Below are 14,254 nucleotides of genomic sequence, written 5' to 3' on the forward strand. Positions count from 1 at the left end.
TGGTCTGTGTCCACCCTGTAGGGATTTGCTATACTACACAGAAATCAATCCTGAATTACCTCAAGTTGTGCTGATGATTGAGCTTTTTGACATTTACAGTGTTTAACCGGAATCAGGGAGCAGTCACTCCTTGGTCTCATGCAGAGCTATTTTTAGGAATCATAGAATGATTACAACACTAAGGAGACTATTGAGTCTGTGTCAACTCTCTGCAAGAGCAATTTAGCTAGTCATACTCTTCATATTCCTGCAATTATATTTCTCATATTACTGCAATTATTTTCCCTTAAACGTTTACCTATCTCCCTACTGAAAGTCATGATTGAATCTGCCTCCAGCAGCCTTTCAGGCAATGTATTCCAAATTGAAAACACTCGCTGTGTGCAAATGTTTTTCTTTCTTCCACCTTTGGCAACCACTTTAAATCGATGTCCTTTGGTTCTTGATTCTTCTGCCAGTGGGAACAATTTCTCTCTGGGTAATTTGTCTAACCCTCTCATGATTTTGAACACCTATTTCAAATCTTCTCTAAACCATTTCTTCTCTAAAGCCAACCATATGCTCATTCGACTAAAATCCCTCGTCCTTGGCAGCACTCATGTAAATCTTTTCTGGACTTCTCTAAAGCATTCACGTCCTTTCTGAACTGCAATGTGCAAAACTTGACACAATGCTACAATTTATTGAAACCTAACATAAAGGTTCAGCATGAGTTGTCATCCAACATGTCTCTACTTTTAATGCTGAGAATCACAAATACCTTTAGTTTTCAATTAACTGTACACATGTATCCAGACCTCTTTGTTCCTCCAGTCTGAATAGAATGTCACCTTTTCTGTATATTGTATCTCCTCGGTCTCCCTCTCAAAATATGTTCACACTTTTCTGCATTAAATTTTATTCAGGCCTCGGTCCATCAGATCGCCCATTTTCTCTTGAAGCCTGTCACTATCATCGCTTTTTGTCATTTATATAAATGATTTAGATGTGAACATGGGAGATATGTTTAGTAAGTTTGCAGATGACACCAAAATTGGCATTGCACTGTACAGGGAACAAGGTTATCTCAGAATACAACAGGACGGTAATCAAATGGGCTGACTGGCCGAAGAAAGGCAGACGGAGTTTAATTTAGATAAATGTGAGATGATGCATTTTGGTAAGGCAAATCTGGGCGGGACTTATCCACTTAATAGTTGGGTCTTGGGGAATGTTGCCAAACAAACCTTGGGATATAGATTCATAGCTCCTTGAAAGTGGAGTTGCTGGTAGACAGGGTAGTGAAGAAGGCTTTTGGTACACTTGCCTTTATTGGTCAACGCATTGAGTATAGGCGCTGGGTGGTTACGTTGCAACTGTACAGGACATTGGTTAGGCAACTTTTGGAATACTGTGTTCAATTCTGGTCTCCCTGCTATAGGAAAGATGTTGTGAAACTTGAAAGGGATCTAGAAAGGATTTACAAGGATGTTCCCAGGGATGGAGGGTTTGAGCTATAGAGAGAAATTGAATAGGCTGGGGTTAGTTTCCCTGGAGTACTGGAGGCTGATGTATGACCAGACAGAGGTTTATATAATCATGAGGGGCATGGAAAGGGTGAATAGCCAAGGTCTTTTTCTCAGGGTAAGGGAGTTCAAAACTAGAGGTATAGGTTTAAGGTGAGAGGGGAAAGATTTAAAAAGAACCTAAGGCGCAATGTTTTCACACAAAGAATGGTGGGTGTATAGAACGAGCTGCCACATGAAGTGGTGGAAGCTGGGACATTGACAACATGTAAAAGGCATCTGGATGGGTATATCAATAGGAAGAGTTTAGATGGATATGGGCCAAGTGCTGGCAAATGGGACTAGAATAATTTAGGATATCATACCAATGGACCAAAGGGTCTGTTAACATGCTGTACTTCTCTGTGACTCAACGATTACTCTGCTTATAGTTCATTGAACTTTCACATTTTGCGTCATCTTCAGTTTAGAAACTAATTTGCTGTTCGCGGAAGTTATGGTCTTCTAATAGCTAACGCTTTGCTTTCCCAGCTGTCAGGTATTGCCGAAATTTGACAAAACTTGCTCGATTTTGCAGCTGAACAAGTAGAGTGCACTTAGTGATGGGATCCATTATATATTCACTGGATTTGCTTGCCAGAGGGAAAAATGATGGTCATTACCTGCAATTCATAGATGTCTTTATGCACCTTAAAGTTAACATGGCATCCAGTCATGGATAAGCTATCAGTAAGTGTCTCAGGATCATATATTATCTGGTTGTATTATGAATAGAGCTCTTTTTCAGGAATTTTACAGGCAAATTAGAGCCAACATGCTGAGAAACAGAGAGAGGAATGCAAAACTACTGTACTATGTCTATCTCTGCAGGAATGGTATACAATGAATACATAATGCTTTCAGCTACAATTTCTGCCTCTTTGGAAGTGAATCATTTGTATTTCAATGTGATATGAGTTGAACTGTCACACAGGAAATATCCAAAGCAATTAAGTGGTATGTTTCATAACTTTACCAACTTCAGTACTATCCAGGGACAATTGTTTCTTTACTGATTTGAATTCCAACCCAGTAAGGTACAGACACAACTAATTTCTTATTTGACTTATTTTGAAAGGTAGTTCAAACAAACTGAATTGATCGGCATGGTGAGCATATCTTGAATTTTAACTCATTTAAATAGCTAAAAATAGTTTAAATGTATAATTAAGCTCAATAATCCTGTGGTCTTAGTGGTGAATCTGAGCTGAACAGAAGTGTGGGTTATCAAATTAGGGTTACGCTGTGGTAGCTTTATTTCCGATTTGCAGTTTGTTTAAATATGCTTTTTCTACTGGTGAATGTTGGATTCCTGAATTTACCCTAAGGTTACAATAATGTGTTTTGATTTATGATTCAATGTCCTCTATCTGTGATACAGAGAACCTTGTCAAATGCCTCAAGGAGAAATGTTGCAATTTTCTCTGCTTGGGAACCATAACTGTGGTTAGCCAACTGCCTTGGGAGATTGAATGGGGTAAATAATAGCTTTTTCTCATTTTGTGCTTGTAATCACATCACTGTAATAGAACATATGTTTAGATGCTTAGGACTGTGTTACAATGAGGTTTGAGCAAATGGCACTTGAGCTTTGGCACTTAAAAGAAATCATGAAACACATAAGCACCGGACAAGCCACAAAATGCAAGCTGTAATATAACTGGCAGTGCCAAATTCTGCTTTCATTCTGTGTCTCCTTGAAACCAATAACTTCAACATTGACAGCAAAACGCAATGTGATTTTGGAATTTGATTGTGCTGAGAAATGGCATGAAGGGTGTGACATACACCATTCATACAGTCTCTGAGACCATGGCCAATTCCTGCTGCTAGCTCTTTTAATACTAACACTATCTGTACTCAGGACATTTCTTACTGTCTGGGCACCTACTTGGAGATGATGGAGTAGTGGAAAAATTAAAGCCCAGGGAATGAATCTTGTTAGCATTATCTGACCTTAATTACATGTAATTCAAGCATCATATCATGTTAATTAATAGGAAATAGAAGCAAGTGTAGGCCATTTAGCCCTTCAAACTTGCTCCACCATTCAACGAGATCTATTTTTGACCTATGTGCTATTTCTAGGGTTTTTCTCACATTGTTACTATTCAAGTAAATTTTACTTACCCTTTGACATTGCCTAGTAAACCATTCAATTGCACTCAAAGCAATCTGGACAGTTTGGTTCAGAAAAAAGGTTGGCAAAGAAATGCCAGTCATGTTAGTGATGCCCCTATCCCAAACATATACAGGATTGCAGTCACATGACACACAACCCTCCCCATCCCTCTTTCTTTCCACACTTTTACAATCTCTGCATCTTCTCTTCATAGTCATAGTTTATAAACCGACAAAATTGCCTCGGTGTAGCACCTTTTATGACCTCAGGAGATTCCAAAATATTCTTCAGCTAAAAAAAAAGCACTTTTGAAGGAATGTAGGAAATGCAGCAACCAATTTACCCACAGCAGTGTGATAATCACATCATGATTGTGATTGGATAAACATTGGCCAGGCCTTTGGGGTGGAACTCATCCGAACATCTCCCAAATAGTGCCATATGATCACTTACATCCAGCTGAGAAGCACATAGGGCTGCATTATAACATCTTACCTGTACCACACTGCAGAGTTAATTTAAATTTTGTGCGCAAAACCCAAAAACAGCCAACAAAAGAAGGCTCTGGATAATACCACAGGAAAAGTTGAGTGAATCGGGCTCTTTGTCAGTGAAATTGCAGGCTGAGACCATGCAGAATGTAGCTTCAATATAAACCAGTACTTTACAGTAAGACCATGTCATCACCCTGGACAATATGGGTATAGTTCTAAGAACACTGTAATGGAGCTGTCATCGTACAGCCTCTGGAGAGTAAGACTTTTAGACCCCGATTGCTGCACCTTTGTGTTTTTCCTCACAACTTTTCCCCAACCCTCGTTACCCTGCCATAAAATAACAAAAGTGTTGCGAGATCATATGTCTTTAACAGGCTAATTTTGAAACAAAATGCCTACAGTTTGCCAAAGAAATTAAAAACTATTGAAGCTTTGATTTCTCCCATCTGAACTCTAGAAGCCCCTCTGGCTTTCAAGGCATGAAGGACAGAATGGGTACTTGCCTTAAAGCTAAATCATATCATCTGTACTTTGTTGTCACATGAATATTAGAGTGTACTGTCAGGAGAATTAAGTTGGCTCTATGGCAAAGGCACCTGCTCTCAGGATGTTAATAAGGCTGACATGCTGTTAACTCTTGTTACTGAAGACATGTGCTCCAGAACCTGTCACCCTCCTGGCTAAGCTGTTTCAGTACAGCTGCAACACTGACATCTATCCATCAATGTGGAAAATTGCCCACAAAAAGCAGGCTAAATCCAATCCAGTTAGTTACTGCCCCAATCGTCTACTCTTAGGACTCAGTAAAGCGATGGAAGATGTTGTCAACAATGTGATTAAGTAGTATTTACTTAGCAATAATTTTCTCACTGATGCCCAGTTTTGGTTTCATCAGGGGTATTTAGCATCTGATTATGGCCTTAGTTCAAATAAGGAAAACAAAACAGCTGAATTTTAATATGAGGTGAGAATGATAGCCCCTGACATCAAGCCCACGTTTAACTGAGTGTGGTATCAGAATGCCATAGCAAAACTGGAGTCAATGGGAATTAGGGGCAAACTTTCCATTGATTGGAATCATACCTGGAACAAAGGAAGATGGTTTTTGGAGGTCAATCATCTCAGCTCCAAGACATCTGTCCAGGAGTTCCTCAGGGTAGAATCCTAGGCCCAACCATCTTCAGCTGCTTCATCAATTACCTTCCTTCTATCATAAAGTCAGAAGTGGGGATGTTTGCTCATGATTGCACAATGTTCAGCACCATTTGCGACTCCTCAGTCACTGAAGCAGTCTGTGCCCAAATGCTGCAAAACCTGATCAGTATCTAGGGTTGGAGCTGGAAAGTGGAAAGTAATATTTTTGCCATACAAATGCCCTGCAATGACCAGCTTCAACAAGACAGAAGTTGACCATTATCCCTTGACGTTCAATGGCATTACATTACTGAATCCCTCATTATCAACATGCTGGTCGTCAGCATTGACCATAAACTGAACTGGATTCATTACAGAAATACAGTGGTTACAAGAGCAGATCAGAGACTAGGAATCCTGCACCAAGTAACTTACTTCCTGCTTTCCCAAAGCCTGCCTACCATCTATATGACACAAGTCAGGAATGGTATGGAATACTCCCCACTCACCTGGAGAAGTGCAGTTCATACAGCATTCAAGGATTTTGACATTATCTGGGACAAAGCAGCCTGCTTGACTGACACCACAGCCAGAGACATCCACTCCCTCCACCACTGATGGTGAGTAACAGCAGTATGCATCGTCTACACGATACAATGCAGAAATTCACAAAGGCTTCTTAGACAGCATCTTCTAAACCCATGACCACTTCCATCCAGAAGGAGAAAGGCAATAGATATGTAGGAACAGCACCACCTACAAATTCCCTTCCAAACCACTCATCATCCTAACTTGGAAGTATATTAGCTGTCCTTCAGTATCACTTGTTCAAACCTCTGGAATCCCTGGAACACCCATTGTGAGTCTACCTCCAGCACATGGACTGCAGCATTTCAACTCTTCCTCCTCAAGGCAACTAGAGATGGACAATAAGTAAACGTCCAGCCAGCAATGCACAGATCCCATGAATGAATTTTAAAAAGCAGTTCAGCAATGTCCTTGTCACTACCACACAATCAGATGCATCAGACATTATTCCCCTTCCCCCAAGTTTCACCTGCTCCACAATGAAGGAGGTTTCACTGCTCTTCCCAAGACTGGTTACCATCCTGAGGCAGGAGTACAGAACAAACTGGAATCTCACTGACATAGCTTGTTGCAGTTTGGAATGACTCTGATGCATGAAAATTCACAATTATGGTGGTCTTGACAGTCATAAGTTGCAACTTCATGCCCTGGGGGTTCTCGTTGTTGCTGTAGGGGATGACCGTTTGCTAAGTGGACTGTGGGTGTACCTCATATATTGCTCTATAGTGTGTGACAATGCTGCCCCTTTTACAAGGTTATGTTGTCCTTGGCTTTTCTCAAGAGGGGTCATAAAGGCAGAGGTGTTGATAAGACTCGGAAAGAGCTTACTTTAAACCATAGCAGGGGTGTGGCCAGTTATCCCAGTTCAAGTTTTTTTCTTAGTTTGTTTTTTTAGCGGGGAATCAAAAAACTGCTGGGGATATAGAGAAGCAGCTACAGTGAAAACAGATTCCATGCTTCAACAGAGGTCTTCCCTGGACTTTCTCTCTGAAATCTCTCCTGCCTGTCAGCACCTGTGTTTGAATGTATCTTTTACCAAGGGATGAGATTATGGGACATTATCAGGATTGAAACAGCTTCATTAAGTTGCAATAAAGTCAGTTGGGTTTTCAAATAAGTTGTTATTCTAAATTCTGTTTTCTTTTGTTTGTGTTTCATTTGTAGGGTTTAAATCAATTCTGTTTTGTTTAAAGCTGAGTGGTGTGACCAGCTGCAACACTACTGGAATACCCACTTACATCTGTTACAACATAGGGTAAACTCTCCTGCTTAATTTCAAAGCAGCCACACAGAAAAGATTTATCCCGTGCAATAATCTGTAAAACTTTGTGTGGCCACAAACTATTTAAAGTAAAAATTAACAACCTTATTTCTTAAAATATAACAGAGAATAATTAACTAACAACAATTTATAACACCATTCTCTAACCTCCCATTCTATATTACTAGTCTGAAAAACTCTCCGATTAAGATTTACAGAAAAATTCAAATTTTAAAACCAGCCAGTGGTCGAATCTTCCCTTTATCTTTGTCGGTAGATATGCTCTGCAGGTCAGTGTTGAGGTTTTTCTCTGTGCAAACTCCTTTTCTAGACAGGTACCTCTCAGACTTCTGACTAGCAGTCTACAGCTGTTGGTCTTGTGGTAGTTCTCCTCCCAACTGTTCAATTTTCCCTGGTTTTATACCCCAAAGCAGTGGATTGTATCATTTTCTTTTAGGATTAGCAATATACTCAATTCAAACTTGATTAGAATTTGGTATGTTTGGGGTTTAATTTAAACTGATTGGCCTATTAAACTGATTTGAATGTTTTGTCATTTCCAGGCAACCAGCTACCCCAGTAGCTGGAGAACATGTTGCATTGTATCTTATTCAGAACACTTGGTTTTGTCACTGCTAGCTTTTACTCTGTTAAAGGTAGATTACACCCACATCTTCATAACAGAGCTGCCTAAAATAGAATAAAATACTAGAGTCTGGGTTACATTCTTGAAGTATTTTGAGGGAGCCTGGCCTGATCCATTAGAAGTGTTCCTGGAAACCTATTGTGGTCATAGTCTATCATTATTCCTGTTCTTTTGTCTTTTCCTGCCCTCACCAATCTTCTTTTCTGCTGCCACTTGTCCTCCAGTTCCAAAGGCCGGACATGCGCAAATGAGTAACATTTTGCCAGGCAGGCAACTATTTTCCAGAAATATACAATCCAGTTTGAAAGTTAAAATTTGCTGAGCAAAGGCCCATGTGTTTATCAAAGAATTTATTCTACCATTCAAAATGGTCATGACTGTTCATCTAGCTCAACGCCATAGTCTGACTTTCTCTCCACATCCCTTAATTCCTCTAATATCTAAACATTTATCATTCTATTTCTTGAATATATTCAGTGACCCAGATTCTACAACATTCACAGGTTGATGAGCCTCTGAGTGAAGAAATGTTTCCTCATTTCAGTCCTGAAGACTTAACTATTCTAGAATCCCAGCCAGGGGAAACATCCTCCATGAATATAATTTGTCCAGTCCTGTTAGAATGTTGCACATTTCAACCAGATCATTCTTCTAAACTCTGGAGAATACAGACATAGTTCAACCAATCCCTCCTCATAGGGCTGGTTTCTGTCATCCCTGGTATCAGCCTTGTGAATCTTCACTGAACACCCTCTATGGTAAGTGCATCTCTTTTTGGCAGGGAGACCAAAACTGCACACAATACTCCATGGACTGTCTTACTAAGGCTCTGTGTAACTACAATAAGCCATCCCTACTTCTGAACTCAAATCCCTTGTAATACCACGACAAGACCAAGCATACAATCTACTTCCTAACTGCTTGCAGCACCTGCCTGTTTTCTTTCCCCCTGAAGTGTAAGAAGCTGAGGAGTGCCCTATTAGAGGTTTACAAAATCACAAGTAGCGTAGATCAGGTGAATAGCCAAAATGTTTTTCCCGGGGTTGGGGAGTCCAAAATAGACAGCATAGGTTTAAGCTGAGAGTGGAAAACTTTAACAGGGACCTGAGGGGCAACTTTTTTTACGCAGAGGATGGTGCCTATATGGAACAAGCTGCCAGAGAAAGTGGTAGAGGTGGGTACAATTACAACATTTAAAAGACACTTGGACAGGCACATGGATAGAAAATGTTTCGAGATATCTGGGCAAACGCAGACAAATGGGATGAGTTCAGTTGAGGAAATCTGGTCAGTATGGACGAGTTGAGCCAAAGGGCCTACTTCTGTGCTGTACAACTGTATGACTGATGTATAACGACACCTGGGTTCATTTCAACATCCACATTTCCCAATATAACCCCAATATTTAAGTAATGCTCAGCTTTTTTGTTTTTAAAACCGAAGTATGCAACTTCACATTTATCCTTATTATACTACATCTGTCATGTCTTTTCACACACAGTCAGCTAGAGACTTCCTTACATCTTACTCAAAATTCACAATCCCACCTAGTTTTAAAGAAAGAGAAGCATTTTTCAACAAACTTGGAAATATTGTATTTGATTCTCCTATCTGAGTCATATATATGTGAATAGCTGAAGCCAGGAACTAATTTCTGCTGTGCACCACTAGTCACCAAGTAGAAAAAGACCCATTATTCCCTTAGTCCATTTCTGGTCTGTTAAGCAATCAATGACAATGTATTATTGTAATCCCATGTGCTTTAATTTTACCTACTAACCTCTTATGTGCGAGCTTATTTAAAAATCTTCTTGAAATCCAAATGCACAACATCCACTGGTTCTCCCTTATCTATTCTACTAGTTCAATCCTCAACTAATTCCAATAGATTTGTTAAGCATTATTTCCATTCACGGTGACATGTGTCGTTCCATTCATGCTTTCCAACTGCATTTTTAAATCACATCTTTTATCATAGATTCTAGCATATTCCTCACTATGATATTAGGGAAATTGATTTGTAATTCTCTATTCTTTTTTTAAATTTTCTCCTTTGTTAAATAGTGGTCTTACAACTGCACCCTCCAATCTATAGGAACTGCCCTAGAGATGATCGAATTTTGGAAGATGTCTACCAACCAAACCTACATTTCCTGGGCAGATTATTAAACCCTGGTGTTTTGCCAGCCTTTATTCCCTTTAATTTCTCTAGCACCATGACTTTTTAAAATTAATAATGATTTTCTTCAACTCCTCCCTTGTTCTCAACCCTTGCTTCCCTAACATTTCTGGGAAATTATTTGTATTTTCTTTTGTGAAGGCAGAACCAAGATATGTGTTCAATTGTCCTGCTATTTCTTTGCTCCCATCATAATTTCTCCATTTCTGACTATAAAGGACCTATTTTTATTTTTGTTAATCCTTATCACTTCATGTATTTATTGGAGTTTTGTGATAAGATTTTTACATTCCTGTCATTCTCTATTTTCCCCCTCTTAATCAATCTTTTTGTCCCACTTCACTGATTCCTAAACTGTTCTCAGTCTGCAGGTTTGCTGCTTTAATTTTATATTTTGAAATTTTATGTGTGGTCTCTTTGGAAATAATATCATCCCTAATTTCTTTTGTAAATTGCGGTTGAACCATGTTTTGCACCAGATTACAATGTTTGATCACTGTAATTCATGCATACATTCCTTAAACATTAACCACAGCCAATTACTTTTACCAGGATTCCCCAATCCATCATTGCCAACTTGTACCTCCTAACCACATAGTTCCCTTTGGTTAGATCCAGGGCCCTAATAACAGAGTCATTATTGCACAGGAGGCAGGAGCAGGGGAAATTAGTGCAGTACCCTGAATCGTATTTCTTTTCCTTCTTTAGTCATTCATGAGATGAGGGTGTTGTTGACTATGCAGAATTTACTACCCACTCTTGATTGTCCAGAGGACATTTAAGGGTCAACCACATTAACGTGGGTCTGGATTCACATGTTGGCTAGACCAGGTAAGGATGGCAGTTTCCTTCCCAAAGGACATTAATGAGCCAGATGGTTTTTTTTACGACAATTGATAGTGGTTTCATGGTCATCATTGGATTCTTAATGCCAGATTAGATTAGATTACTTACAGTGTGGAAACAGGCCCTTTGGCCCAACAAGTCCACACCGACCCTCAGATATTTATTGAATTCAATTTCTACCATCGGCGGGTTTTAAACCTGGGTCTCCAGGACATTACCTGGGTTTCTGGATTAACAGTCCAGCGATAACGCCACAAGTCCATTGCATCCCCATATGCCTCCCGGTATCCTATATAATGTTACATCTCATTGGGCTAACATGCTGAAAATCAAGACCTGGAGCTCTCACAATTGGTAAAGATTTTGAAAAGGATGCAGGTTTCCCTGTCTTTTAGAACCCAGATTGACAGAAAGCACAGACTAGGTTTTGTACTTACCAAGAATTACTATTTATTACAAGCAAATGGACTCTAAATTGGCTTTATCTACAGGTAAACAATTTTGAATAATTAGCATAAAACCCAATTAGACGAAACTCCAATCACTTATAAACTACTCCCTACACACCCATGTGCAGACAGATACAGCTAGGAGAAAAAAATACATGACTGTTATTATGGGTAAGAAGCAAACTGAGAATGTGGCTCATTGGTTCCTGCTCACAGGATTAGCTGAAGTGGTTCTTATTCTAATCAGAAAGCTTCTTGGTCTTCCTCATTGCTTTCTAGGAATCCTTCAATAATTCTTGGTCTTAGAAAGTTCTTTTCCCATTTCAATCCTCAGAAAAACAAATGACACGGCCTTTACAATAAAGTCAAATGATAATTAATTACTTCCAGTATGCACACACCATGATGAAAGGATATAATAGAATACAGCAGATAGCAGGTGTGTAGGGTGTAGTCACAAGCACTGTATGCCATAATGGAGTCTGCACTACCAGGTTTCTGTCTGCAAAAGGCTACAACATGTTCAAAGTTTTATTCATTTGTTCTTAAACTGAATCGAGAATTATTGTAATACTCTATTGATTTATCGAATACTGCTGTGAAAATTATTCTAGTTGAAAGTCCAAGGATCTTGCCTAAATCTCACTGACAACTGTAATAATACGCTTATGTTCAAACTCTCTACATAATTTCAAATCTCTGGTTTCTAATGCCTTTAATAACTCACAGGTGTTTACTTTCAAACTTAACATGTCAAAGAAATATGATCGCACAAAATTATTTCCTACTTTACAGGAGCTCAGCAAAATAATGAGGGCTGGGAAAACAAAAAAAAAGCCTTTTGCTTTAAAGCCTTTTGTGAACGCTGAACATCCAGAATTATTCATTAATCTAGGTTTAACTGAGGACAGGAAGGTTTACTCTCCAGACATGGAGGTACTCAGTTTGCCTTAGAAACAAATCTGCCCTGTGTTATTTGCAGAAAGGAAACAGCCTACATTACAAACACTGCCAGGAGAACTGTGGCCATCATAATATGTTGGTAGCATCCAGGCTTTGGACTGAGTACAGAGAAAAAGGTTCCAAGTCTGGCACTGAAGGTCTGTTAAATGAAGGAAGATGAGAATGTTTACACTGGAAGCACCTGCTGAAATTGGTTAATAAATCGAAATGGTTGAATAGATTGAAATTGTTAATAGATAGATCACATGGATAAGCAATGGAAGCAGATGGTGTCAGCATATTCCAGATGTATAAAATTAATTGAGTATACTAAAGATAAATGATATTTTCAATCATTAACAGTTGTTTCAATTTAATTAACAATACCACAGTATTTACTATTTGGTATATTTATATGGTGTTCAACATATGTTTTTTCTCTTGTAAATGTTTATATGCTCAGATATTGATAGCTACTAAAATAACCTGATTCCAAATATTGAGGTACACCATTTTGCTTTTGAAGATTCTGTTCAGTCCAAACCCATCAGAAAAAATGAAAACAAACCAACAAATCTGTAAGGCTGCTACTGTCACACTCTCACCAAGCCTCGAAACTGGCAAGCAATGTGACAGAAATGGTGATCATTATGTTCACTCAGCTGCAAAACATTCAAAGTTTACTTTAAGCGATCCAATGAGGATTTATTAAATTCTGGATATCATTCAGATGAAGAAATCCAGTTGGACAGCATTTATTGAAGTATGTGGGCTACCTGAAAAAGGCAACTGTAAATGGTTTAGTTATGATTAGTGTTGTTGGATCATTCTCATGAAGCCAATGCTAGCTGTCAGCCCTGACCTTATCTGACTTGCATTAGCAGCCTAACCCAGCCTGTTTCCTGTTGGCACCTTGTAAAACAACATTAATAATTTTGTAAAACACTTTTTATTCATCCATCCTACCATCTATCACCAGTAATGTTTGCACTAACTGCTTTCTCCATGTCAAACAGTCTTTCGTGGCTGACCTCTGATTCAAAACATGAATGGATGCCACCAAATTGTCAGATACAAACATGGAATGGATCAAAGTGCAATTTGCTAACCATGGGTGTTCTGACAGAGTTCTTCTTCCAGTTTTTGTTCTGTTTTTTATTTTTACAGGATTGTAATGGGCTAGTGATAGAATTCCTGGATTTGGAGGTTAAAGGAGGTTAGTGCACGATCAGGTAGGACACTGAAGCTACACTATGAAAGCAGGGAGACAAATGGTATTAAATAGAGTTTTTGTTAGTTGCTTTAGTTTTCCACGATTCATTTGGAAAATATTCTGTGTGATCCATGGCTTGACATTCGATTGATAGTCAAATAAAACAGAGATTGCTGGATCTCAACAATGTTAGGGAGATAAAGTTTGATATCTTCAAAATGGGTAAGAAACTGATGTTGTTCCTTTACATAATATATTCAACGGACACCATATAAATATGGAAAAGGAGGAATGACAGCAATGGGTACTCCAGAGGAGACTCTGTCAGAGATGCAGTGGTACCTATGTTGGTGAAGTTGACAGGAGTGAAATGAAATAGTTTACCTATTAGACAAAGTGGAAGAACTGGACTGATGCAATTTGTTGGATATGATACAGTTTAAAATCAATAACTTCATATGTTGCAATTTGCTAATCATTGTTAAACTATAGAGAAAGGCACTGAGTAGAGTAAGTATTAAAGAGGAAGTGGTAGAAAAGCTAAAAGGTCTTAAATTTGATAAATCTCCTGGCCCCAATGGGATACATCCTAGAGTTCTGAGGGAGGTGGCTGAGGAAATAGCGGAGGCGTTGATTGCGATCTTTCAAAGGTCACTGGACTCAGGGAAAGTCCCGGATGATTGGAAGATCGCTGTTGTAACCCCCTTGCTCAAGAAAGGATCAAGACAAAAGATGGAAAATTATAGGCCAATTAGCCTAACCTTGGTTGTTGGTAAAATTCTAGAATCCATCTTTAAGGATGAAGTTTCTACATTCTTGGAAGAGCAGAATTG

The sequence above is a fragment of the Hemiscyllium ocellatum genome, chromosome 8, assembly GCF_020745735.1.
Source record: "Hemiscyllium ocellatum isolate sHemOce1 chromosome 8, sHemOce1.pat.X.cur, whole genome shotgun sequence".
In the NCBI taxonomy this organism is placed as follows: domain Eukaryota; kingdom Metazoa; phylum Chordata; class Chondrichthyes; order Orectolobiformes; family Hemiscylliidae; genus Hemiscyllium; species Hemiscyllium ocellatum.